At 42.2% G+C, this 25,563-nt stretch overlaps 1 long non-coding RNA gene across 1 annotated transcript; it reads right to left on the reverse strand.

The window, feature by feature from the left end:
- Nucleotides 1-1,646: 1,646 nt before the first annotated feature.
- On the reverse strand, nt 1,647-24,255 carry LOC106837177 (uncharacterized). The gene is made up of 4 exons (XR_001399558.3): nt 23,574-24,255; nt 14,235-14,313; nt 12,098-12,129; nt 1,647-2,961 (listed from the first exon to the last, which is right to left on the reverse strand). It is a non-coding gene; the product is annotated as an uncharacterized lncRNA (long non-coding RNA).
- Nucleotides 24,256-25,563: the final 1,308 nt, after the last annotated feature.

The following is a 25,563-nucleotide window of genomic DNA, read 5'->3' on the forward strand; positions in this document are numbered from 1 at the left end:
TTCCCGAGAACACAAGTCTATGAACTCTTCCCCGGAAACAGCTGGCAGAGCTGCCTACATACGTCCCTCCTGGAGATCCAGACAAGGGATTAACACAAGAAAGTCTCTGAGAAGTTTCCCAGGCATAAAATGGTTGTATCTCCTGTTTCTCGAACATGTGCGGCCACAGAAACCATCACTCCTCCCAGCATAACCAACCACACGTGGTCTGTGCTCTTGGGCAGCTCTGCTCCACATAGCAGCAGGCTGCTGACGAGTCCGCAGCAGACAGGGGGCAGATGACCCACTCTAACAGCAGCCCGTGCGACAGGGTTGGGGGAAGAAGAGTGGGGACACACATCTGTGAAGAAACTGTTTTGGGGAATGATGCAAGGCACTAGCACAAATGCCGGGAGGACCACAGAGGTTCTCCTCGTTCCCATCAGTAATTAAGTCTTTATTTAGTAAAGAATGTGAATTTGCAAAGATTTCATCTGACCTCTTCCCAAGCTGCAGATTTGACGAGAATAATTTCTCACTCATGTTCATTGTTTGGATCAATAATTAAATCCTCAATTAAATAAAAAATTTTTAATATCTTATTGAAAATTTTTGTGTGGGATGTGCTCAAGAAAAACCTCATTTTTCCTGTTTCCAGTTTTTAAAAATTTAAGCAAACTGCCTCTTTGAAGATTTTCTATTTCTTTTTACCTTGTTATTTCTTTCCGCACTCCACTGCTGCGTTTTCTGTTTCTATCGTAATCACAGTTTTTACTTATTCTAATGGAATAAAAAGAAAATGTAATTATAATCAAAGTGTACACAATTTTAATGTATTCTTTGTCAAAAATCATAGATCATAGTAATGTAAAGGAAATAAAATTTTATGTACATTTTAAAAATGTATTTTTATTTTGAAATAGTTAATATAATCTATTAAATTTAAACAAAATACAAATTATAAAGTATAATAAGAGTTAAAATCAAAATTATTTAAACAAACTAAAATTTTTGTTGAGGTTTTAAAATATTTAATGAACTCATTAAATGTTTATAAAAACACAAGTATTTACAATTTTAATTTTAATATCCTCCTCTTTGCTAATATTAAAGTTGATATCATGCATCACACATGTTATGCCTAGACCTATATACGTATACAAATTTAAGAGTAATGGGAATTCTTTAATATTGTGAAACATTCCCCAGCCTCCACATGCAGCAGTGGCAAATATTGCTGTAATTCACGAGTCTTCCAGAACCACCAAGCCTACTCCTAGCATTTGTGGGGTTTGAAGCAAGATGTGAAGACCCATGTAGCACATGTCTAAATATATAAAGGTTGTAAATCACACTAACAAAGCATAAAATAAAATGTGTTCTATTCCCTGATCTTGATGAATATACCTTCTGGGTTTTCTTCAGGGGAGGAAGATTGGCCTTGAGCTAACATCTTCCCATCTTCCTCCTTTTGCTTGAGAAAGATTGTCACTGGGCAAACATCTGTGCACATCTTCCTCTACTTTATGTGGGATGCCGCTGCAGTGCGGCTTGACAAGTGTGCTAGGTCCACTCCTGCGATCCAAACCGGTGAACCCCAGGCCCAAAGTGGAGCACGTGAACTTAACCTCTATGCCATCGGGCCAGCCCCTGAATATACCTTCATAAGGACATGGAAGGTCAAGTTCAAATTAAGCTTCTCGGAGAACCATGTCAGAAAGTCACAGCACTCCAGCCTCCAGCCCCACACTTCACCCCTTCTCTTGCCACCTTCCAGCTCCAGCCCAGCCCATGTGGGTCTTGCACACTTGCATGTACCTACTGTAGTCTACACGTCCAAGATCTGACTATAGGTGGCAACCCTTGGGCAGCTCTCAGCTTAAGGGTGTGCAGCAGGGCGAGAAGGAGGCCACCACGGTCCCTGGTAATGGGCTCAGGGCTGTTTGAACAGGGAGTTCTGGGGTGGGAGGAGATGCAAGCTTCAGGTGGGCACACCTGGGCCCTCTGTCCTAGGCCTGCGAGGAAGGGCACAGTCAAGGGAGGACCAGGGTAGAGCCCTTTAAAGTACAGGCCAAGGGCCAGCATCTGAAGGTGCTACAGGAACCATAAATTGGAATGCAAAGAGAAGAAAGAAAAGGGCACTACTGGGAAGTGTGTGAGGGGAAGAACTTCGGCAAGTGTGTCGGCTTGCTGGAGCCGCCGTAACAAAATGCCACAGACTGGGGGCTTCAACAACAGAAATTTATTTCCTCACAGTTCTGGAGGCCAGAAGTCCAAGATTAAGGTCTTAGCAGAGCTGGTTCCCTCTGAGGCCTCTCTCCTTGCTCGTAGACAACCATCTTCTCCCCACGTCTTCACATAGTCTTCCCTCTGTGTGTATCTGTGTCCTCATCTTTTCTTCTTCTAGGGACACCGATTGTACTGGATTAGGGCCCACCAGTGACCTCATTTTAACTTAATTACCTCTTTAAAGACTTTGTCTCCAAATACAGTCACATTCTGAAGCACTAGTCTTCAACATAGGAATTTTGGGAAGACACAATTCAGCCCAGAATGGCAAGCTTCTTCATATGTCTTTCCTTAACCCTTGCCCACTGAAATTCCTCGGCAATGTGAAGGAAGTTGTGTTTTTCTCGTACATGAGTAATGACACAACCCCCAAGTTTAGTAGCTCTCGGGGAGTAGCCTTTTGTTTGGGGATCTAGGGAAGAGGTGTGCAGAAGAGATTCGGGGAAGCGTTTCCCTGGGGCTTGAACACTGTCAGTCATGAGAGTGGACGTCTGGGGTTCTGGGTTGACTATTCAGTGCTGAGCACCACGTCCTGCTGAACAGAGTCACCGCGTGTCCTTCAACAATTTTTTGTGTTTCTGATTTGCTGGTCCCTCCATAGCACAGCACCCGGGGGAGTGACCCTTCTTGTCTGAGTCTCCAGGAAGTATTCCAGGAGCAATGAGGGCTTCCGTCATAACTGTGCAAGCAGGGCTAGAGGACGAGAGAGTAGGAGATGAGTTGATAAATACGGACACAAGGCAAAATCTGAAGGAGTTATGGTAGGGAGGAAGAAAGAGGAAGGAGTCAGGAGTAATTCCTTGGTGACTAGGTAAATAGTAATATTGCTAACGAGAGAGAATCCCGCAAATCTACTTTAGGGAAAGAGGAGGTGCATTTTGGGTACGCAAATTCCACAGGTAAATTCCACCAATGGCAACTCCTCAAGCTCAAGTTCCCATCGTATGTACAGCCTGGTTAATTATGCCAGCCAGGAGAATTCGATTTATAAACTATGCTGGTAGTTTATATGCTAGTTAATAATCAACATACATCAGTTGAAATGTGAATTAGCCGAGTTTATTAATGAGAATATAGTCATGACAAAAGGGAGAAAGAAAAGGGAGCAAGACAAGGGCATAGTATTTAAAGGATTTGTGTGAAAACAAAACCAAACATAAATGAACAAACAAAGGAAGCAAGCCTTTCTAGAAGAATGCTACCATTCAGCTGTGACCTTGGCTTGGGACTTCAAGAGCCACCTCTGATGATGCCTGTGACACAACATTCACTGATTCATTTCTAGAGCATTTCCTTATCATTTGGCATCAAATGGTAGGCACTGATGCTAACTATGCTTGAGCCAAGTTTTACATTCCAGGAATGTTCAACAACTTTTTTTTCTCTTTAAAAAGACCTACACTTATAATACCTATTGTACAGAATAGCCAAAAGATGGGAATGACCCACGTGTCCACCAACACATGAATGGATAAACAAGATGCAGGATATACATGCAATAGAATATTTTTCAGCCATAAAAAGGCATGAAGCTCTGACACACGCTACAACGTGGATAAACCTTGAAAGCATTTGGCTAAGTGAAATAAGCTAGACACAAAAGCACAAATACTGTACGACTCCACTTACACAAAGTGACGAGGACAGGCAAATTCATAGAGACAGACAGTAGATCAGAGGTTACCAGGGGCTGAGAGAAGGAAGGAATGGGAAGTTACTGTGTAATGGATACAGAGTTTCTGTTCTGATGGGAAATTTTTGGAAATAGATAGTGGTGATGGTTTCACTATATTGTGAATGTAATTAATGTCCCTGACTTGTATACTTAACAATGGTTAAAATGGCAAATCTGTATATTTTACCACAACAAGGAAAAAAATCCTTTTGTGTAGGTTTTGAGCACACAATAGAGTTGAGTACTCCACAGTTTTCCCTCAAAAAATCATAGTCTAATGTGTTCTAAAGCAATCACACCAAAAGAAGTGGATGTGAACTTACACCTCAATTACTGACTATGGGACCCAGACAGTGTTCCAGAATAAAACAATTTTCTGTTTAATAGATGCTGGTTAGTGTTGGAAATAAGGTTTTTGGGTCATCAGTTCATTCTCAACACAAGAAACCCAATCTAAACGCATCTTCAGAGATGATTTCCTCTGGGCCATTCCTACTTGCTACATTCGTAGGCAGTGCCCTACTTTTAAATTTAAAAAAACCAAGTCAAAAAACCCTACAAGATTTCTTAGTAGGAAAAATATATTTTGTAAACCAAATGAAGCAAAATCCCCAGCAGCCTCTTTCTCTCAAGTTTGCAAGTCCTTTTTTCCTTAAGGCATTAGATCTACTTTTTGTTTTATTTTTTGTTTTTTAAAATAAACATTTTATTTTAGAAGATTTTTAGAGTTATAGAAAAGTTAAAAAGATAAGTCCAGGGGCAGGCCCCATGACCGAGTGGTTAAGTTTGCACGCTCTGCTTCAGCAGCCCAGGGTTTCGCTGGTTCAGATCCTGGGCGGACATGGCACCGCTCATCAGGCGGTGCTGAGGCGGCGTCCCACATGCCACAACTAGAAGGACCCACAACTAAAATATACAACTATGTACTGGGGGGATTTGGGGAGAAAAAAAAAGAAGATATGTCCCATGCACTCTACACCTAGCTTCCCATATTGTTAACATCAGTATGGTACATTTGTCACCATTAACGAACCAATATTAACACATTATTATTAACTGAAGTCCATACTGTATTCAGATGTCCATAGCTTTACCTAGGGTCCTTTTTCTGTTCCAGGATCCCATACAGGATACCACATTACATTTAGTTATCTTCTCTCCTTAGGCTATTTAAGACTATGACAGTTTTTCAGACATTCCTTGTTTTTCATGACTTTGAGAGTCTGGAGGACAATTTGGTCAGATATTTTGTAGACTGTCCCTCCATTGGGGTTTTTTGGATGTTTTCCTCATGATTAGACTGGGGTTATGGATTTGGGGGAGGAAGATCACAGAGGTAAATCATCATTCTCATCATATCATATCAAGGATGTGTACTATCAATATAGCTTCAGACTGATGGTGTTGCCCTTGATCGCATGGCTGAGGTCCCTTTGTCAGGTTTCCCACTGTAGAATCATGCTCCTCCCCACTCCTCCCATCCCACTCTCTTTGGCAGGAAGTCACTGTTTGCAGCTCATACTTAATAGGACAGGGAGTTGTGCTCCAGCTCCCTGAGTGAAGAGGAGAACTTCACAGCGCAGTGAACCTTACTGGATGCAAAGAAAAATCTTTTTTGGAGGATAAAAAGGTGCTTTTATTGAGAATACTTAGATCAAAAGCACAGCTTCCAAAACTTTCTATGCTAGTAAGATGAGTTTATTCCATTTAACCCCTGCATAGAGAAGACCAAAATAATTACAATTTTCTTCACACTTGGTCATCAGAAAATGAGAGAACTTAGCATATGTGAGTATTACTTTAAGGAAACAAATGAGGTTCATATTTAGCCAACTTGGTGTCAAATAGTTTTATTAGGGGATAAAATAAAAGATACGGCAAAATCAGTGTGGTAACAGAGTAAGGAAGGAGTGGACCACGGACCGAGAGCAGAACGAGGCAGGTGTCTGAAGAAAGATGGAGAAGTGAAAGTCACTCCAGAGTTGTGACATGGACACCAACTTTACCCTAACATATTTTAATAAAGTTTTGAAACTTTCACTTCTTCCTTTGTAAGACTAAGCATCTTCTTAAGGAAAATACAGCAAAAAATTCCTGGTCCCAAGTCCAAGAAGCACCATTAAAGTCCCTGCTGACTTTGAGAGGGTTTGTGAACAAGTGGGCTCGTCTGCCTTGGAGTCACGCTGGGATATGAAAAGAGATATATAATCACTAACATTATTTCCTTTTTTAAAACATATACAAATAAAAAATTTTTTTTGGAGATTAGGGGGATCCCAGGATGGAATTCAGGTATGACAAAATAATCTAACTGTATTACAAATGTATGAAATAATCTTATCGAAGAAGGCAGGGGAAGTTGCTGATCTAAGTAACATGGGAAATAAGTGGAGACTATAAGACTAAAGACAAAAGGACTGTCGGTGCTCACTATGCTCTACTTGTTAAGTTGTGTCCCACAGGAGTATGGGCTCATTTGGAAACCCCTGCATGTGTACACTGGAATGAACAATAAGTAAATGGACGGTGGGTGTTGGGAGCCAAGTATCTCACTTTTGGAGTGGAAGGTTAGAGATGAGCAAAGGGGAAGGCTAGAATGATCCATGTGGTACTGGAATGGAATGACCCATATGGTACTGGATTGGAATGATCCACATGGTACTGGATTGGAGACATCAGTATGAACTCATGGTTAGCTTAATAAAGATACAAATGAATACATATAAAAACATTTATAGATATGTGTACATATACTTAGCATACACACATATATTTCCTTGTTTTGTGTAAAACAAAACAAGGCCTAAAAGCACCAATGTTCCAGTAGCAAGAGATGGTTTCCAATATCACTCTCCAGTCAAAGGACCTAAGACTCCTTAGAGAAATGGCTGATTTTAGGATCGGGGCAGGAAATGCACCAGATGAGCCTGCAGCATCTTGTAGCGCCAGAAAGTAAGGAACTGCTCAAAAACACCCCAACAGTAACAAGAGCTAAAAACCCCACAGTCGTGGGGATATATCAAAGGGACACAGGAACCACGTGAAAAAGCTCGCAGTGACCAAAGCTGGAACAATTTGAGCAAGAAAATAAATCAAGCAGAATTGGATTATAACTCAAAGTATAAAACCAATATCCAGGCGTCCATAGTGATCTAAAGAAATGATTAAACAAATACGTCAATAAAAGAGTAGGAGAGAAGAGACAAATCCGATGTGCAGAATTCCAAATAATTTTTATAGATCTAATTTTTATGCCTATAATTTTCATTTCAACACCATACAAAATTATATAAGTTATTAAAAATACTGTATTTGAAGAGGAAAAACTAAGGGCTGATAAGGCCACAGGTTATCCTTCAACTGAAGTGAGTAAACTGATGGGCCTGTGAAGCCATCAGCAGGCAGATTTTCACTTACTTCACCCCTAGGTTGCCTTGGCGATGACCTGCATCTGACAACTGCTACTCATTCCACTTAGATCTTAAGAGGACACCCTTCTTGAGTCTCCCCACACCTATTTGAATTACCAGGAGTGTGTGTCCTTATATAAGAGGACAGTCACACCCACATGTACACACCTTCCAGAAGAAAAAGAAATGTAAAAATCTTTTGTTTTCATTTGTAGATTAAACAAGATTTCAGTGTTTCCTAGTTTCTGAAAACCACACAATGATGGGATGCTGACATCTTCCTGGTCACCCACTGCTGATGGCTCAGAGCGTAAGGACCACAGTGACTCAGCCCCCAAAACCACAGACACGCCCCTTGTCCTCCTGGAGTGCATACAAAGGAGGGTGGGCTGCGTGACTAGCCTGGGGACACTTCCAGTAAGTTACGGAGTTGCTCAGAGCAGGCACCAACAATGGCTAGTTTTAAAAAGCAAAATAAGCAGCATCACAGCCACTGCTGAAAAATGTGTTCAGTCTTTTCTCTGGGAAAGCTTTGGCAGTCGGAGATGGTTGAAATGCTGGCAGTGCACGCTCCAGCCGTAGTTCTTCTTTCCTACATGGTCTGTGTCGCAGTGTGTGTCCTGCGCCAGCCCACCCAGGTAGCTGTGAATGACAGCCCCCTCCAGAGAGCCTTTTAGAATGAGAGGGCATCTCACACCACCCTATTGTCTGCAAAGCAATGGCAGGCCACAGGGAGCCTTCATGCATTTTCAAGTAACAATCTTGCCTTTAAGATCCTTTTTTCTTCTATTCTGGATATAACAACTGTTGGATAGATATGACACTGAAAGAAGGGCAATTTTTAAAGGGCAATTCTTAAGAAACCCAAATTAGGCTTAAATTAGAAAACAGATGTGCCTTTAAAAATAACTTATCTCATCATACAAGCTAGATAGAGCAGAAATCAATTGTCACATAAGATCTACAAAATTTAGGTATATACCAAAAGGCCACAACTGGATGGAAACACTCCTTTTCCATATCTTACTCTCTCCAAAGTCAATCCTAAAATAAAAGACCCAAAATGTTCACATTTAACATGACGTTAAATGTCCCCGGCCAACGTTTAAGATTGAAATTGTTAAACTATCGAAAAAATGATGCAATGTTTTAATTACTCTATACAGGGTACATTGTTTTGTAATTTCCTTTTTGTAATGGAAACATTTTCTTTTCCAGGACCGTGTAAACACTGAAGAAAGGACAAGGTCAGGTTGACAGATCGTGGAACTTAGATAGCTATTGGAGGTCGACGCTTGCTGTGATCTTCAACGTTTGCACCTGCTGTGGAGTAAGCTGACGTCCTTGGGCACCTTAAGGGCTCAGCTTATGCACAAGTTGGGAAGAAGAAGGAGCCTGGGAGAGTAACTCCTTACCAACCCCCTCAGGCCCTTCTGCATCGCTCTCAAGGGACGCTGTCCACCCATGGCATCTTGTTTACATCAATAGTAAGACACAGGCATCATCTTCCACTTTTTAGCTACAAATGAAGAAGAGACCTCTGACACCCACAACTGTGACTGGCACTTCGATTCTGACACGGTGTGCCAGGCTCTCAGAGTCCCCTCCACATTCCATACAGCTGTTGATGGTGCAAATTTGGGGATATTCTCCCTGGTTGGTCTTTCTCCATCTTAGATGTGCCCTTTGGCACATCTCCCTATAGAAATATATGAGGCAGTTGCCGCCTCTATTAAGAGTCCTGCCATTGATGCACATTCGGGGTGAAGTTAATGCATTAAAAAATTATCCTTGGGGCCGGCCTGGTGGTGCAGTGGTCAAGTTCACACTCTCCGCTTCAGCAGCCTGGGGTTCGCCGCTTCAGATCCTGGGTGCAGACCTACACACCACTTATCAAGCCATGCTGCGATGGTGTCCCACATATAAAATAGAGGAAGATGGGCACAGACGTTAGCTCAGGGCTAATCTTCCTCAGGACAAAAAAAATTATCCTTCATCAAAATTATTTCCCTTCTCTATTAGATAGCTTATATCTAGGGTGACCAGATTTCCAGAACGGGGATGGAGAAGAGAGGGGTAGAGGGAGGAGAGATGGTGCTTGACAGGCAGTATTGTCACTAGGGAAGGATACGGGTCAAAAAACAAGGATTATACCCCCTAAAAAGAGCATTCTTGTCACCTTACAAGGATTATATAAAAGTTACAAGTTATAATCAAAATAAAATATTTAGTTAACAAGGAACTGTGCATCATTCACATAATTGCCGAGTATAATTGCTAGTCACTGCAGTAGAAACTGGACATAACAGAGACAGCTGATCTTCTCCAGTTGTAGCCTCCTGGAGCTACAGTCTAGCATTTGAGACAAAATGAAAGTCCTGTTTCTGCCTGTGTTTGCAAAAGGGGGACATGTTATGGTCCCCAAAGTAATGGAAACAATGAGAAAAAAATTTTTGAAAAAATAGTGAGAATACTATAACTAAGTGATCATCTTTTTTTTTTTTCTAAAGTACGCTTTTTCTTGGTGAGAAGATTGGCCCCGAGCTAACATCTGTTGCCAATCTTCCTCTTTTTTTCTCCCCAAAGCCCCAGTGCATAGTTGTATATCCGAGTGGTAGGTCTCCCTAGTGATTGCATGTGGGACACCGCCCCAGCACGTCTTGACGAGCAGTGCTCTGTCCGCGTCTGGGATCTGAACCAACCGAACCAGGAAACCCCAGGCCACGGGAGTGGAGTGTGTGAACTCAACCTCCAGCTGATTATCTTACTATTTATTTCACTTACACCTATCTACCCTCTTAGAGTTACAATTCTAAACTAAAAATCAGGAGGTTTGCCCAGTACTGCCAATTTTGACAATGATCTGGTAAGACGTTGTCATTTATTTCTCCTGTATTTTTGCTTTCCTATCAGGTTGGAAATATGTATCTTCTTTCTAATCTGTAATGTAAGACCTGGAAATCTCTTTCAACTTTTCTGGAGAAAGTCTGTACTGCAGCATAAAATGCTCTTACATTTTAGAGTGAACTCTGTGTGTGGCAACAGAGAATTAATAAAGGGTAGTGATCCACGCCTCCCAAAATAATCAGGGAGTTAGTCTTGTCTAGTTATTTCACCACAGCTGAGTAGAATCGGAATTAAGAGTTGACCAAGAGAGGAAATAGAGGAGTCTGTGTAGGTGAGGATATGATCAAGTTAGCAAGTTAACAGACCATACCAATTCCCCGTGGACGCTGCCACTTCGAAAGGCTCAAAGGCTCTGAAATTTCATGAAGGGTTGTCTCAGGTTTGGAAGGTATGAAATTGTTGAACATTATCAGAGATGAATGGGGGGAAGTAGACTAATGCTGATTCAAATACCTCTTTTGAATTACATGCCTCAAGATGTTTTAAAAATAACGTTAAATCTATCAAATTAAAAGTATTTCAAGTAATGCTTGATACTAAACTAAGAGCGTGGAATTGTGGACATTCAGAAGATTTTTAAAGAACTTACTGGTTTTACTCTAGAGCTGTAACAATTTTGTGAGGCATTGTGCGACAAAGACTGGAAGAGCAAAGAAGTCAGAGAATTGATCCTGGCATTTGGGGGCAACTTTTCCCCTTGAGATGGTTGCCAATAACAGATAAGCCCTCACAGAAGATGAACCCGATCTTTGAATCATCTTAATCCATAATTGGATTTATAGTGATTTCAGAAAACTAGTGCCTCCAGCCTAGTAAATCATCCTTAGAGAAAGATAATGTCATTAAGAGCTTAAAATTGCTTCCAAAATCTTCACATATAATGCCCAGTACCCAATCAAAAACAACCAAGAATAAAAGGAAACAAGACCATAAGATCAAAACCCAAAATAAACAACAGTCCGTAGAAACAGACCTACATGGATCTAGATAATGTGCCCATCAGACATTTATTTTTAAATGCTATACTTAATATGTTTAAGGACTTAAAAGACAGGACTGAAAATGTTGGCAAAGAACTATGGAAGAGAACCAAATGGAAACTTCAGAACTGAAAAATACAGTCTGTGAAATTAGAAATCAGTGGATGACTATAAAGGAAATTTCCAGAGTTGACTGGGGAAAATCTTACACTGGTCCCAACATTTTGCTGTAATTATTACTCCATATGTTCAAAGCAATCTAGGAAAAATGTGCATAGAGAAATATTTGGATTTGGTTTCTCTATAGCCGAATGAATAAATAATACTTGCATTCAACTATATAATTCAGCAAAACAGTTTAGAAATTTCAAGGTAAATACAGAACTTGTCTATTGTGACGTGTTTCTCACTGAAGGACCCTTCCAAGTCAATAAATAATTCACATTATTTTTATCCCACTCGACTCTGACTTAATATAACTTTCTTTCTCTGAGCCCAAAGCTTAAGAATCCTCAAGACTTGGATTTCTTTCTTTCTTCTTGGGCCAAGAGCTTCAGTGAAAATATTCTATTAGGAGTTAGGAATCTGGGCTTTAGGCTGATTTTTGCGTCTATCTCTGATGGACATGGCCTCATGTGGCTCTTTGTCTCTTCAAGTGTAACATGAATGTGTGGCTAGCTGAGCTCAAGATTCAGCCTCTTTTAGCTATAAAAGTCAATGACAGTAATAATAATGGTTATTAGACTCTCTGAGGAGAGGAAGGTGTGTGTATGTTTAAAAAAAGAAAGACAGAGAGAAAAAAAGAAGGAAAGAGAAGCAAAAGAATTCCAGAAATAAAGGGAAAATATAACTCTTACCATGGAAGGAAGTTACCATCCACTCAGATTAACTGTGGGAAAATAAAAAGCCAAATGTTGACCAATTGTTAACGTTTTCTTGAAGGAGAGACACACCTTTTCACACTATGAGCTCCTCAGAAGTTGACCCTGTAAATGTCTATGTGTAAACCCTTTTACATAATAATTATTCCATTTTACATCTGTATGATGCTTTGAGTTCATAAATTCTCCATACATTTCATCTATTTCGATCTTTATAACAAACCTATTCGGGACAAGGTGGGGCCTAGAAAAAGTGTGCAGGTGACAAAAAAGCTCTGCCCTTTGCTCAGTCTGAGGACAGGATCGTGTTCTCGTTTAGAGGATGGATTTATGCTGAACTTATGTTCTCTCACTTCTCTCTCTAGTGATCAAAATAATTGAGAATTTGCTATTGTCAGGAATGTACAATGGGGACAGCATCTGCTTTGTTAGAGCCATTCTAAGCCAACTGGATAATCCTATTTTAAATTAAAAATTAGATCGTAGCTCAAAATAATTCTTAGCATAGTGATGATGTTCAAAACAGTAGAAGGTTATTTTCTATTCCCTGCATTACATGCAGTTGTATCTGCAATGCCTCACCCAGGGTCTCACATATACAGGTGCTCAAAAAAATAGGCATTGAAACAGATTCTTGAATTAAACTGGTACTCTGTGGGTATTGTATCAAACCTGACAGGCTTACCAGGTAAGCTGAGGACAAACCTTCAAGAAAATTGTAATTTAATGTCTAGATATCCCTAAATGAAGAGCTTTAGACTCATTTCTATTAGGTTTTGCTTATGTGTTTTGTCTTGATGAGGTCACTTCATAATGGTCTTCTGCTTCTCAACATATTGCCTTAGCTTTGCTAAGTGTAGTTTAAGCAAAATTTCTCTGGATTTTCTTCAGCTTTTTGGCTTGTCTTACTGAAATACAGAGATTGATAACAAAAGAAAAGCAATCAAACTTATCACAGGCGTCCCTGATCTTGTGTGGCACTTACTAAATATACGTGATGGGAAAGAATTACACTTGTTCCCCAGGAGAGTTAGTGAGTGGCAATAATATTTAAGAGGAGGATGGGGAGAATGTTCTTTTATTAGTAAAATGAATTTCTATTAGGGAGAAAGAACAGGTGAGAATAGAGTTTACGAGAAAGAAAACAAGGCTATTTTTGGTGGACACATACATCATATCTGAACTTCCTCTATGTTGAATGTGTTTGTGCCGCCTGAAAGCCAAGATAAATACAGCCCATGGTTAACACAGGTTGGCGTAAGGGAAGCCATCTTATAGAGGGGAACCATGTTAGGACTATAAATGACCCCAATCCACAAGACACCCTCACTCCTTGCCAGCAATACTCTAGTTTGCACGTAGACTAAATAAGCACGCACCTGCTTGTGAGAAATACCCATCTTCTGCTATTTCCATAGCCTTGGCTTATACGTAGACCTCCCTAATGCCATAAGGTGATAACTCTGTTCTCTAAGTTTGCCCAGGGATGTAATGACCTCCGGAAGAAAGGCTTCTGCTGGTATCCATCACCCATGACAAGAGAAAGGGGTGATCTGGAGTTTCCATGACTACAACACCCAATGGTCGACATCCCGAGACCCCCCTCCCCACTTCAGCCCATTTGCCCTATTTACCTGCTTCAAAATTTTTGTAGTTTAAGATGGTTCTTTAGGACACTAGTCTGCCATCTTCCCCTTTGCTAGAAAACTGTAGTAAAAAGACCCTTTCTCTCCTACCACCTTGCCTCTGGACCATTGGCTTGTCTTTGTGGCCAGCAGAAGGCGCTTTTTGGTGGTTACAAAAGTCCATATTTGTTATTCTTTTTTTTTTCACTTACTTTCATTGCTTATTAATTGCATGGGGAAATAATGCTTCTATGTAACTTATAGCATTTTTTAATGAATAAGAATAACAACGTTACGTTTGCACTATTTTGTGTGGCTTATGTCTGAACAATATCAACTCTTCGGTATATGGATGTGGTGATTGCTCAGCACAGTGGGATCTGCTCTGCATGACTATGTGTCGTCTCGCTCGAGAACTGTATAAACTGCTTAGTATAATGAATCTCTTTTAATAGATAGCCTTCATTTTAAAAAATATCATAAATTACCTGGGGGCCAGTGGTAGATGAAGTGTAGTCCCCTGCATGGGCACAGGGCACTGCGTGTCTTGTCTTCTCCAAGGAGATCCTAGCAGAAGTGGTTTATACCAGGAAAAAGAGAAAAAATGACAATAAGATCACATGAAAATGAAACCCATGCTGCAAGAGCTGGGCTAAGTGTCTTGAACGCAGGAAGCACTCAGTCAACACTGTTGACTTGAATTGAAAATTTATCCAGTGTTTTTGTTCTGTTTTGCCTAAATCAAAGAATCTGTCTATACACAAGTCCACTTTCAGGTTGATCAGTTCACTTTTGTTTGCTTGCTTGTTTTCAGCTCTAAATGTTTCATTCCTTTTATAAGCTGATACTTTCCCCGTTATCTTTCCTCTCTTCTTTGTTTTAGCTCTCCTAAGACATTTTTATTGTTAATACACAATCAATGCATCTTACCATTTACACCAGAGGTTGACTTGCTTAAAACACAATAGTGTGATTGCTTCTCCTGACCCCTAGCCAGGGACCAATTCCTGGCAGCCTGGCTGGAACCACTGCTGCTGTCCTGACCTGTGGCCTCAGCTCCTCTGGGTCAGAGAAGCTGGGTGAGTGGGATGCTGGCTCTGGCTCCCACTAGCTTAGGAGAGCTGGTCTAAGCATCTTTTCCAGCTTCGCATTCAGTAATGTGGGGTGGGTAACTTCCAATTGGCCATGTAAGGATATTGACACCACATCAATCAGTAAATGTTTACAAAGCAGGGCTTCCCTCCCTTCTCCCCAATCCAGAGAGCAAGTAGTTAAACATTTACCAGCACACCACCAGCTGGATGTGAGGTAGAGACAGAAGTTGAAGACAGGTGGAGAATGAGCTCACAAACTGATTAAGTTTCCATCATAAAACAAGAGAGCGAACCAAAGTGGCTCCATGCTCTGCAGTCATCAATGCCTCGAGGTCTCACGGACAGACTGGGACCTGCGGTCAATCGAGTAGCACAGAGGAGCACTGGACGCAGGTTGGAGGAGCTGGGCTCTGGTCCTCACACTTCCACTGTGTTCCTACATGACCTGGGCAACTCATTCACCTCTCAGTCTCGGTTTTCTCATCTGTGGTATGAAAGGTGGAGCGTGGCTTAGATTCCCTTACTCAAAGTGTGGGTCATGGGTGTTCCCAGGGAATCACCTGGAATCTTTTTAGAGAAGCAGAACCTCAGGCTGCCCGGAGAGCTACTGAAACAGAAACTGCGTCCGAAGAAGACCCTGGTTGTGTCGTGTGCAAGTTAGAGAGGCCCTGGACTAGGCTGGCGGTTCTCAACCTGGCTGAGCATTTGGAGAGATTTAAAAAAGAAAGATCTCTGGCCTTCATTCCTGGTCCATTGGATCAGGATTTTCTGGGGATGAATCTCAGAAATTTTATTTTTAAAAAGTCCCTCAGAAGATTTTGAAGATCAAGCAGTGATGGGATCCACTAGTCCAGGTGGGGCCTTCCAGGGTTTATAGTCTATGGAAGCTGCTAGGCTTCCTGCCATCCTTATTCTTGCCCTAGCACGACTGACAGGTACTAAAATTGGTGAAAAAGCAACTCGTGAAGGGTTTAGGGACTATGAATTTGTAAAGCGCTTCCATTTCATGAAATATGAGACGGTACTGTTAAAAGATTAAGCTCTGGAGAGGATACAACAATCTTCTAAATATGAAAAAAAAAAAAAAAAAGCCAGCAGAGGCAGATTGCTTCACGGAGTTGGAAGAGAAACTAAAGGAAAATAAATGACACTGTAATGGATCCATCCCCTGAAATCCTAGCTGACATTAAATTCACGGCCATGAAGAGACAGTAAGGCTTAACGGACGAAATGTGGCTGAAAGCTCAGGAAATCTGCTTTTAGCTACAAATTCTGAAATGGATACATAATTATTTAAGTGTTATCCTTCAAGTGAATAAACTGGCAAGATATAAAATAATCACTTTCTCATGAAATAATCCTATGAACATGAGTATTTTGATTTTAAAATTAGTTTTACAAAGTACAGCTAAAAGACGGACAACTTCTTCCTGGCCAAAAACCCACCTAAGAATATCAGTTAGGAAGAGGCGCAGCTACAAATGATGGAGAGTGTGACTTATAACCGAGAGCGGTTATTTTTCCCACGTTAGAAAGAGGACCCAGAGATGTTGAGTCCAGCATCTCATGCTTCTCTGGCTTTCCCTCATGTTGGAACGTAGCTGCTGCCGCTTCAGACCTCACACCCAGTCTTCCCTGGCAGGAACGAGGGTGAAGAAGGTTGGGCCTGGCTGCATCTGCCTCTTTGCATCAGAGTAAGCAAAGCTTTCTCCTCTGGCACCCAGCAGAATTCTGCTGACTTCTTGGCCAGAACCTGTTCACATGGCCACTGCTAACTACAAGGGATTTGTGGAATCGGCGAGTTTCAAATTTCAGATGCCACTGCAAGGGCTTTTTGCTTTTTACTCTCTTACTTTCACTCCTGTTCCACAGCTCAAAGGCTGTCTCTTTCTACTGCTCTTATAGCTCCTACAATGGTCTGCCTAGTAATTAACTCCGTAAAGAAGTCTTCTCGGATTATTTCTACATTATCTCTTCTAAGCATCTTCTAAGCATCTGTATACACATTTCATACCACTGCAGCACATATTTATTTATCTTTTGTTGTAACATAGGCCCACTTTTTTCATAGTTTGTCTCCTATCCTCCGCAAGAATGAATTATTCTTGCAGTTCCCTCTGTCTAGAACAGTGCAGTGCCTGATAATCTCTACTAAGCTGAACTGAGAAAAATGCAGGCAGTTCTCCTCCACACAGAGGGGCGTGTGTAAAGTTCTGCATGCAGCACAAATCCTAAACATCTTGGGTGCCTTTGTGTACGCAGTGAACTCTTCCTGACACTTTGGAAGCTTATTGTTAATACGGATCACAAGGACCACAAATACGAATCATAATTGTGGGCCCTGTAAATTTCAGTTGTCCCCAGTGAAAGACTGGATTTGAGTGGTCTGTACAGCATGCAAGAGATTTTCCCAAAGAACCTTATGGTTAAAATGAGGCTACAACAGTCCATCTCTCAGAAGAGTTGCCAGGAAAGGAACATGCTGGATGCATGAATTACCACGGACAAACATGAGCCCTGAGAGTCAGTGGCCTGGAACCCCACTGGTGGATCTTAAAGTGCAGGCACCCCACAAACCCCATAGCAGGCAGTGACATGTGGATTAGTTTACGAGGGAAAAAAATCAACAGACTAGTTATTATGTATATTTTCTCCTCTTCCTACTCCTCAGCCTTCTGTTTCAAGTTATTTTTGGACTCATCTCACACTTTCTGTATTTTTCAGACATGCATTAACAAATTAGAGAGACGATTTTTACTGGCACTTGCTATTTCCTCCTGATGGATAGATCCCTGAATGTATGTGTGAAACACATTAGTTTGAAAACAATCACAAGTGGCAAAATGGTGATTCAAGAATTACGGGGTCAAAAATGAAGGAAACAAGAAAGGAGCAGGAAGAGAATTGAAAAATCTACAGGAAAAAAGCCAGACGACATACATGGGAAGTAAGAAGTGCAAATCGGAGCAGTCAAATTGAAAGTCAAAAATGTATCTTGCCTCTTTTTTCACGGCATAATTTATCAATGTAGCACTTTTCTGAGTACACATTCTGTTCTTGTCATCATAGCTATGTCTACAAACAAAATAAATCTGAAGGGGAAAACTCTACCAAAAATAACACTGGGTTGTTATTTTTAAATGACCTGATGCTAAAGGGCCCACATGACTGAATTTTTCACTTTCAACTAGTTGATGTATAGGCAGGTCAGCTGTCCACACGGATAGAAACTATGATGCACATCTTATTAACCAATATTATGATTTATATAGTTCCCCATTCTTGTTCCTTATTCAGAAGGAAGCAGTGAAGGATCCTCTTGAGAAAAAAATGTTCACCCATACCTTCTAGGTTGCTGTCCTCATCTTCCAAGTCATTGTGTTATTTTGGTCTTCATAAGTTCTCAGAGGAGATTCATAAATAGCCAAACCAGAGCACATCGTCATGTTTCCACTTTGAATGTTTCAGATGTTACTACTTTTATTACTTTTTAGAAGAAGGAATTCTTAAGCACAAATTTTGTTTTAGAAATGTGCTCCATAGTGAGCAAGTTTGGAAAAGCACCACAGTTAATTTTATCTGCTAAGATCTGTTTCAACATCCAATGGGTTCTGCGGGTTATAGGGCTTTTCGGTAGCCCAGAGGAGAAAGAGAGAACCCATTAGTTAAATTCCACCTTCACGCCATAGGACTTTTTGGCAGAGTGTGGGAAGTCAAGACTGAGGCTAACATTTGAAACACCAACTTTCATGTTTTAAGATTTAAAAGAAATAAACAAGATATATTCATAACCCAGCAATTCTCCTCATGGGTAGATACCCAAGAGAACTGGAAATATATGTCTGCACAAAGACTCATATGCATATTAATAGCAGCATTACTCATAATAGTGAAAAAGTGGAAACAACCCAAATTTCCATCAACTGATGAATGGATAAAAATGTGATATATCTATAAATGTAATATTATGCTGCATAATATCATAGACACAAAAGGCCACATATTGTATGATTTTTATTTTAAATGAAATGTCCAGAACAGGCAAATCCTTAGAGATAAAAAGTAGATTAGTGGTGGCCAGTGGCTGAGAGGAGACTGTGTAGGGAGTGAAGGCTAATGAATAACGGGCTTTCTTTGAAGATGATAAAATTTTTCTGAAATTAGATAGTGGTGATGGCTGTAAAACTTTGTGACTGTACTAAAAGCTACTGAATTTTATATTTCAAAAGGGTGAATTTTATGGTGTGTGAATTATATCTCAATAAAAAAAATAAAAGATATACTCTCGGTATCAAATGGTTTTTAACATAAAGGTTGCATTACCACATAGATGACTCTGAGATGTATCTCCCGAATACTGAATAAGTTTTCAAAAGAAACGAAACCATTAAAAGATTCAATAATCGACTAAAACTTTGAGCTGTTTTTCCTTCCATGTAGGTAGCCTCATTTTTCAGCCAATTAAAGCAAGTAAACCTGAACTGAAACCACACAGATTCACAGGGTCCGTGGAGAGCAAGTCTATGAAGCTGCGCTGGCGGTCTCAGGCCTTCCCGTCTGGTTTCTGGGACTTTCCTGCCCTTTTGTTTCAGGCGCCCTGCAGCTCACAGGTGCCTTGTGAAGTTTTGCACCACGCTTCCTCCTCACTGCTTCTGAGAAGCTCACCCAGAGCTTGCAAGGTGGGGTCCCTATCCCAACTGCCGTTAGTTCAATCTGAGGAATGAGGCTCTCAAGAGAAACTTCAGGCCTCAGGTCCAGGCGAGTGGGGAGACATCCTTAGACAGCAGGCCGACTCCTTGATCATGTCAGGGACGGCACAGAGGGGACACCTCACACAGGACCCACTCTTAGTCCTTAGCATAGCTTCTGGCCTATCTGTCAGCAAAAGTCGGCCGTGCCCCTAGGAGGAGTCTCCAGAAGGTTAAATTGTATATAAAAATCCAGAAGGAACTTTGGATGGCTCAGGAGTATTTCCCATGTTAAGTCAAATGCTATTTAATACGTTTTCGTTTCAACTCAGCTGAGTTTCACATCGTTATGAATGACAAATTTAAGATAAGGATCCCATGCTGTCCGCACAATCATCCCTTTAGCTAGAGAGTGAGGCCCCACTATAGGGTCAACCTTCTGTCCCTCCCTCCCTCTGCCTTTAAGATGTTTTCTGCCTAGAAGGCTCCTCAGACGCTTGTGCATCTGGTCTCCTAGGAGGAGACCCAGCCTCACATTTGCCGGCAGGGGCAGAAGTACGCTTGAGGCCCCAGCCCTCCAACCCACGCCTGCCCCTGTTGTTTCCTCATCATCTTCTCGGTCTTGCAACTTGAGGGACCTCGTGCACACTCCTGGGTATGTGGACATCCCAGCTCAAATGTAGGAGGCCTGCAAAGAGCTGCCCTTGGCCACTGTCAGGCTAGGGATGCAGGGAATAGCTGTGATGCTGAGACTTGAAGAGGCCCAGGCAGGTTCTAGAAGCAGGCTGGCACTTTGAGGAAGGAAATGTCAGGGTTCACGGTATCCAAGGCATGGACTGGAGGAAGTGCACTGGTTCCAGGTGGCCATTCCCCCTTGGCTTCGCGGACTGCTCTTAACTAAAGCTTGGGCCTCAGGCTGGGGCCCCCTTTGCCTGGTTCTAAGGGCGGAACTGCCTGGAGCTCCCATGCCACAGTCTTCCAGGCACACGCAGCCACCAAGGACATCTTACCTCTGCCAGGAATCCCAGCTTAGTCTTAAACCACCTTTTTACCCACACCCCTTTCTCCATAATACAGCACTCACACCTTATACGCATCTATAAGGCATGTAAATAAGTGTAATTCTCTTGTTAGATGAAGGCAAGAAGTCCCTGCAATCTAGAGTAAACCAGGCTAAGGTCCAGGTCTTGCAGAGACCATGTAGAACACACACTCCTTCTTCCACACGGAATTATGAAACTCTGCTTCTCTCTCACCAGGACACTCAGCAGGACTCAAGAGTTTAAGGGATTTTTCTCACTTTATTGAGCTTCTAAAGTGGTTTTTAATTCTATGGGAATGATTTAGAAATTGCTGTGAAATGTAATTGATCTTCATAAATGTGCATATAATATATTTTGCACTAACAAGCGTTGCATTGTGATTTGTTTGCACACGTGTGCCCTTCACTCCTGGAATGCTGAGGAACGATGTATTATTTTCACTTTTTAAAAATTAACTCCTTTCTCAAAGGGAGAACAATAGAAAGTTGCTGGAAAGATAATTTCTAGGAAGAAAGGTGAACTCAACCATTTTTATGATTGTGTTTTTTCCTCTCGACATTGTTTAGCAAAAGCCGGAGAACTTGTCTGTTACTCTCGCAGGACTTCTAATTAGTCCTGGCCTCATCTGTATACACGTAAAGAGTATTTAGGATAATCTTGCACTGCATATAATTAAGCAGGGCTGTGTCCTGGTCTATAATCACCAGGGACTCCCTTCTGAGAAAATGTGCTTCTTATTTAACTGCCCAATTTACTCCATAGTGTGATGCTGTCAAGGGCTACACCCTTCCCGGGTAAATTAGTTTTCTCAGACAGACCAGAAAGCCTTGTCAGGGGAGGTGCCTCTTCCAAGAAGTCCTCCCTTTTCATTTATTCCGTATGCATTCCTCCATCCTTCTCACCCTGTAAGTACTCATCAAGACTGACACCCTAATTCTCAAGTCCCAGGGCAGAACCCCCACAGGTCTCTTGTTCAAAAAGCACGGCACAAAGCTTTCCTTTCTTTCTCTGTCTCTCTCTTGGCCTGTCGTGGCGTTTCTTATTTGCTGTTTAACGTCACGCTCCCTGGAGCATAAGGATGCTAACAGGGTGAGCACAGACTCTCCTAGGTGCCTGGGCCTGCACAGCACTTGGTGCCTGGGGTCTGTGCACCCACTTTGACCCTCCCTGCACCCGCACCTGAATCCAGGCCGCCTGCCCAGTGGCTGTGGGCATTGGATGGCAGCAGGGAGCAGGCAGTCAACAACCTGCAAGAGTTGGGGAGGCCATGGGGGGCATGACTAACCTCCTTCCCACGCGCCGTGCTCCATTGTCCCTTTGGACTTCACTTACAAAACACTCATTCAAAGATAAAACTATTAAGAATTTCTGCCACAACTAGAAGGACCCACAGCTAAGATATACAACTATGTGCTGGGGGATTTGGGGAGATAAAGCAGAAAGAAAAAAGAAAAAAAAAGAATTTCAAGAGGTGACAGGAGCATTAAGCCCCAAGCATGGGGCCCTTCTGAGCCCGGGGCTGCACTGGTGGTTCGCACTTGCTGCCTCTGTGGTATCTTCTCTTCTCCAGTGTGGTGGTGGGCCCAGGATAGACAGTTACAAGCACTTACTGAAAGCAGTCCTTTAACAGCAAGTTTCCCTGGTCAGTGGGATGGAGGAGCATTTTCCACGAGACTGTCTCCTGTAGGCGCTCCTACCACTGATCTGCCAGTGCCCACCATCGAGGAAACCAGGGGTCTGGCCACGACATTTATCTGTAATTTATGCCATTGTTCTGACTTCAGAAAGCACCACAACTTCTGTGCCAGGTTAACATCCTCTGTCCTTAGTGGTCATCAATGGCATACAAGGTCGGCAGAATGCCCAGCCACCTGCATTGCCTAACGCATGGCAGACTGCATCTGTATCCACCGGGCACAGCCAGGGGATGCGAGAAGAGAAAGGGATGGTTTCCAGCCTTATTTCAAATTTATCTTGGCCCCTACTCCTCCAGCAGATTTAAACGCTGTCCCTTTTGAGACACAAGTGTATTTGCGTTGTTCCTCCATGTCTTGATTTTATTACTTTTATTTCTCTATTTCCTGTTCACATGTGCCTATATCAGAGTTTTCTACCCTCATGTATGAATATCAAGTCCTCATTCCATAGTTCAATGACCCATGCACTAATATGTGGTTTTGGAAACAACGTCGCTTTTCTCACCAAAAAATTACACATATTACAGAAAATCTAGAAAATTTAGAACAGAAGAAAATAAACAATCACCAGAATGGTATCATCAGAGAGAGTTAATTTAGCATTTTAGCGCACGTATTTTTGGCCTTCTTTATACTTACTCGTCTATGGTGTCTATATTATAGAGATACTGTAAATATTTGCTTTTCATCCACTTGATAGTGTACCATGAATACTTGTCATGCTGTTAATTATTAATCTAAAACATGATTTTCAAACTTTCAGATGCATAAGAATCACCTGGGAGCATGTGGGAAACGAAGGTTCTAAGGTTCCTCACTCACAGATCCGAACACATGAATCTGAGATGAGGACCAGAGAGCTGCCTGTTGAAAAGCATCCCAGTGATTCTGATGCAGGCGCCTCCCGGCACTCACTCTGACAAACACCGTCCACAGCACGATTGTTAATTGCCGCACTGTGTTTTATTACATAGACGTGCCATAACTTATTAAACCAATCTGATATTGTTCATTCAACTCTAGTTTCCAAATTTTCATCTGCATGATTAATTCCTCAATGAATAACCTCCTACATAACTCTTTCTGAACCTCTCTGATTATTCGCTTACAAAGATGCTACAAAGCGGAATTACTGGGTCAAAGAGAATGCAAACTTGAGAAAAGCAGACGGTATTTTGGGTAGAAAAACAACCTTCTAAGCTGTAAAATATTAGACTAAGATGAAAGATTTAACAGCTGCCGCTTTCTGAGAGACTTTCATACGCCAGGATGGTGGTTCTCAAAATTTATCCCGCGTGGACTCACCTGGAGGGCTTATAAAAACAGATTGCTGTCGCTTCCTCCCTGCCCGCTCTGATTCAGCAGGTGAGGTGGGGCTGGCAAGGTGCGTTTCTAACAAGTTCTCAGATGCTGCTGATGCTGCTGGTTTGGGGACCACACTTCGAGAACTAGATGCTATCCCAGCTGTTTCAAGCAAGTTATTTAAATGCCCTGGCAGCCCTTTACAGGCGAGGGCTGAGACTCAGAGAGGGTCTGAGGCCATGAAGCTAATGATGCCAGAGCCGGGCACTCTGATTCCAGGTTTGATCATTTAATGGCTGATGCTTTCCTACAAACAGCCTCGTTTCTTACTTCATTTCACTGCCCACAGATAAAATATTTTTTGATGTCTTCATAACAAGCGCCAAAGGTTCCGGTGTAAACCGCATCCCTCCCAATCTCGTAGGGGTGGCTGGGCGAGGAGAGAGGTTTGGAAGTGTTGGCTGAGAATTTTTTCAGGGGCAGCTGGTCCAATGAGTGACACTCCACCATTCACATCAATCGGATGGGTTCCTTCCCTGCCCTCCATGGCTTCACCGACATGTGGACTTCCAGAGAATCACTTCTCAACAGTTACTGCAACCGGGTAATACTTCTTCCTCAGAAGAGAGCTCTCTCTTCTCCAAAAACCACCTCCAGGCTGCTCCACACAATGGCCCAAACAACCTGTTTGTTCAGGCAACTCAGAAAATAAATCATATCAGTGCGGAAAAACAAGGAACTCCTGTCAAACCTGCTGGTTAATAATACCCGGCAGAGCAAACAGCAGGGGCCTGGCAAACAAGGAGCCAGGATGGCTTCTCCCACACTCAGGTTAAGAGAGGTGAGCGGTTTCCGAACCCACGCCCAGCCTCGCCACGTGAGTCACACATATTTCACAACTGAAGAAATTCGAAGACCTAATTATGCAAAATTTCGCCTGTTTATCATCTCGGGCTTTTGTCACCCTGCTGCCTTGTAGTGTGTTGACGATTGTGTGTCGATTTTTTTTCTCCATATGTCATTCAGTCTCCATGTCTTGATCCTGCGATTTGAGGTCTTGGCTAGGCACTCTACAAAGAGAAATGGAACGCCGGCTGTCTAAAACATGTTTTGTGTGGCTTCTAGATAGTTCCATTGGATGTGGGTGCCCGAGAACAATCCATCCTTCCTGCCCAATTACATAACTCAGAAGGCGTTACTCCTATCTGTCTTAAGGCAAATTCGGTCTGGGCTGCTTCATCATGTAAGACAAGGCAGTACATCCAACAGGTATGTTGTCCAGAGGGTAGAAGCGACCTTGCACAACCTCTGGCTTTATCGCTTTCGACAGCTGCTTAACTGGGAACAGAAAAGTCTTAGGCAAAGAAGACTTGGGAAATCTGTTTGTGGAAGAGTGAGTCCTCCTAATCTGAGTCGCTCCAGGTTCTAGAGCTAGTATCACTAGTTGATTGTTTTGGAGGCAGAAGGAGCATAGCAATTAGAATTGTCTGACAAAGGAAGGAATGTGCAATGACAGGGAGGTCCCCAAAAGAACAGACATTCAAACCGGATTGTTGTCTGTTAGGAATGCTGCCAAAGGCACGTCTACACTAGGTGAGAAACTCACTTAGCTGATTCTTAGGGATCCTGTAACGTATGCACATGCGCACACACACAGTCTAGTGAGTAGGCTTAAAGGGAGAATGAAATGGGGCGGGTGAGGGCCAAGAGAGAGCAGAGTCCCACCTGCCTGTCTTCTCCAAGGGGGCATCTGCAGGGAGGCGGGGGAGGGGCTTAGGGTGTGGTGGGAATGTGTGTTTTGTAAAAGCACAGCCTCCTCTTTTTTACAAACAGCACTTTCCACGTTGGTCCTGCATGTGAGTCTTTCACTGCAGAGCTGTCTCCACACCCAGCAGTTCAAGAATTAGCATTTGCGGAACTGCTAGAAGCATGAGCGTGCAGGCAAACCTAATTAACTGAAATCCACTGAACCGGAATCACTTTGAAAATCCTA

The sequence above is a fragment of the Equus asinus genome, chromosome 24 (assembly GCF_041296235.1).
Source record: "Equus asinus isolate D_3611 breed Donkey chromosome 24, EquAss-T2T_v2, whole genome shotgun sequence".
In the NCBI taxonomy this organism is placed as follows: domain Eukaryota; kingdom Metazoa; phylum Chordata; class Mammalia; order Perissodactyla; family Equidae; genus Equus; species Equus asinus.